General features: G+C 43.6%; 1 pseudogene; it reads right to left on the reverse strand.

Annotated features, from left to right (window-relative positions):
• Window positions 1-661: 661 nt before the first annotated feature.
• LOC103116771 (large ribosomal subunit protein uL14-like) lies at window positions 662-1085 on the reverse strand (annotated as a pseudogene).
• Between the last annotated feature and the right edge of the window lie 2373 nt (window positions 1086-3458).

The following is a 3458-nucleotide window of genomic DNA, read 5'->3' on the forward strand; positions in this document are numbered from 1 at the left end:
GAATCCACTGCTCCTGGAGGCCATTTTTTATTTTTCCCCTTTTGTTGCCCTTGTTGTTGTAACCTTGTTGTGGTTATTGTTGTTGTTGTTGATGTCGTTCGTTGTTGGATAGGACAGAGAGAAACCGAGAGAGGAGGGGAAGACAGAGAGGGGGAGAGAAAGAGAGACACTTGCAGACCTGCTTCACCACCTGTGAAGTGACTCCCCTGCAGGTGGGGAGCCAGGGCTTGAACCAGGATCCTTATGCCGGTCCTTGCACTTCATGCCTGTGCACTTATGCACACATGTTACAGTGTATAAGGACCCAGGTTTGGAACTCTGGACCTCACTCTGTCTCTCTCCCTTTCTATCTTTCCTTCCCTCTTGATAATAAATTTTAAAAAAATTTCAAAAGAGAGAGAGAGAAAGAAAAAAGGAGAGAGAAAGACACCTGCAGACCTGCTTCACCATTTGTGAAGTGTCCCATCTGCAGGTGGGGAGCGGGGGCTCAAACCCGCATCCCTGTGCAGGTCCCTTCAATTTATACTATGTGCACTTAACTGGGTGCACCACTGCCCATAACCCAGGTTTTTTTTTTTTTTTTTTTTGTTAAATAAAAATTTTATTTTATTTATTTATTTTTTGGGCAACAATTAAGTTTTTATTTTTTACAAGTACACCGAAGAATCATGCAATAGTGCCAGCATTGGATGCAGTCCTGGGCCATAAGTCTGCACACTCCTTTGCAACCAGTCCTGTGATGGCAGAACCTTTCATTTCCCCTTTATTATTTACAATGACCCCTGCATTGTCTTCAAAATATAGAAATACGCCGTCTTTTCTCTGGTATGACTTTCGTTGTCGAATTACCATGGCTGGATATACCTTTCTGAGCTCTGGTTTGCCTTTTTTGACTGTGGCTATCACCATGTCCCCCACACCAGCAGCAGGAAGCCTGTTCACTCGTCCCTTGATATCCTTCATGGAGATGATATATAAATTTTTGGCTCCCATGTTGTCAACACAGTTGATCACGGGCCTGACCAGAAGCCCCAGGAGATCTGGAATTTGGCCCCAGAGGACCCACCATGTCCTCGCTTCAACATCTTGAACGCCGGAAAGAGACCTAAATAAAAAATTTAAAAAGATTTATTTATTGTACTGGGGAAGACAGCATAATGATTATGCAAAAGACTTTCATGGAGGCCAGGTGGTGGCACACCTGGTTGAGCGCATATCTTGAAATGTGCAAGGACTCAGGTTCAAGCCCCCGGTCCCCACCTAAAGGGGAAAAGCTTCACAAGTGATGAAGCAGTGCTGCAGGTGCTTCTCTGACTCTCTCCTTCCTTCCTCTCAATTTCTGGCTGTCTCTATCCAACAAGTAAAGACAATAAATAAAAGAAAAAAAACGACTCTCATGTCTGAAATCCCAGGTTCAATCCCCAACATCACCATAAGCCAGGGCTGAGCAGTGCTCTGGTGTTTGTCTTCATGTGTTTCTCTTTATATCTGTCATTAATATAAGGTAAATGAAATATTTTAAATGATTTATTTAGGAGAGAGAGAAGGAGAGAGAACGAACCAAAACCATACTCTGGCATATGCAATGCTAGGGGTAAAACTCAGGATCTCATGCTTAATGGTCCAATGTTTAATCCATTGCACTACCTCCTGGGCTGCCTGAGTTTAGGTCCTAAAAGGTGACTCAGTTTCCAACTGGCAGGCCCAGGTTGGCATGTTACCAGGCCCATGGCCTGAATGTTTCATGCAGTAAGGAAGCCCACAGTAGTTCACATGTAGAGACTCCATGGGCAGAGGGGGATACAGGCCACCTCCAGTTGTTTTGGTTTCTCTGTTCCAGCTCCATTTTTGTTGTTGTTGTTGCAACCAGGGTTATCACTGGGGGGCTTTGGTGTCTGCACTATGAATCTACTGCTTCCAGCAGCCATTTGGTTGCACAACTGCCTGGCCCCCCAGCTCCAGTTATTTAACTGTGGCCAAGTAAGGTATTTCAGCTGTAACTGCCAAGTCATGTTCTTCTCAAATTTCTGAATCACAGATACACTGAGAGATACTGATTGTTGTTGAGTAAGCCACTAAGTTTTAGGATGATTTGTTCTACAGCAGCAACAGTAATCGGAGCTGAACAACAACAATAATAATGTCTGGGGGAGGGCTGGACAGTGGCGCACAAGGACCTGGGTTTGAGCCTCTGGTCCCCACCTGCAGGGGGCAAGCTTTGCAAGCAGTGAAGCAGTGCTTCAGGCGTCTCTCTGTCTTTCTCCCTGTCTGTTACTTCCTTCCCTCTCGATTTCTGGCTGTCTTTATCCAATAAAGAAATAAACATAATTTATAATAATAATCAGGGAAGTGACTCAGCAGTAGAGTGCATGCATGCCTTGCATGTGTGAAATCCTGGGTTCAATTCCTGCTATAGAATAAAAAACTGAGTGGTGCATCCAGTTGAATGAATGCACATGTTGCCATGCACAAGGATCAGGGTTCAAGCCCCTTGTCCCCATCTTCAGAGGGGGAAGCTTCACAAGTGGTAAAGCAGTGCTTCAGGAATTTCTGTCTCTCTCCTTATCTTACCTTTCCATCTCAGTTTCTGTCTCTATCCAATAAATAAGTAAAATAAATATTTCTAACACAAGACTCAAAAACAACTTAGCTCACTTAGATGGTGTGCTGCTTTGCCATGTGTACAACCTCGGTTTGAGCTCAGCACATTGAAGGAAACTTCTGTGCTGTGGTCTCTTTCGCTCTCTCTGTCTCCATTTAAAAAAAATAAAAACCACCAACGTCATGCACCAAAATGAACTCAAAATGGATCAAAGATCTGGATATTAGACCTGAAACTATAAAATCCATAGAAGAATATATTGGTGAAACATTTCAGGACCTCAACATTAAAGATGTATTTGGAGACTCCACCTCATAGGCAAGTAAACAAAAACTAGAATGAACAAATGGGACTATATTATATTGAAAAGCTTCTACACATATAAAGAAAATTCCATAAGGATAAGCAGGAAATCCAGCAAATGGGAAAAGATATTTGCACACTACACTTCAGACAAGCAGTTAATGTCAAACATCTATAAAGAACTCATAGTTCAATAGAAAGAAAAAGGACAACCCAGGGGCCCGGCAGGTAGGTTAAGTGCACATGGCGCCAAGCACAAGGACTGGCTTAAGGATCCCAGTTTGAGCCCCGAGCCCCCCACCTGTAGGGGGGGTCACTTCACAAGCAGTGAAGCAGGTCTGCAGGTGTCTATCTGTCTCTCCCCCTCTCTGTCTTCCCCTCCGATCTCCATTTCTCTCTGTGCTATCCAACAACAACAGCTATAACAACAATAAATGGGAAAAAATGGCCTCCAGGAGCAGAGGATTCATGGTGCAGGCACCAAGCCACAGCAATAACCCTCGAGGCAAAAAAAAAAAAATGAAAATGAAAAAAGAAAAAGAACAATCTAATA

This window comes from Erinaceus europaeus, chromosome 1, assembly GCF_950295315.1.
Source record: "Erinaceus europaeus chromosome 1, mEriEur2.1, whole genome shotgun sequence".
In the NCBI taxonomy this organism is placed as follows: domain Eukaryota; kingdom Metazoa; phylum Chordata; class Mammalia; order Eulipotyphla; family Erinaceidae; genus Erinaceus; species Erinaceus europaeus.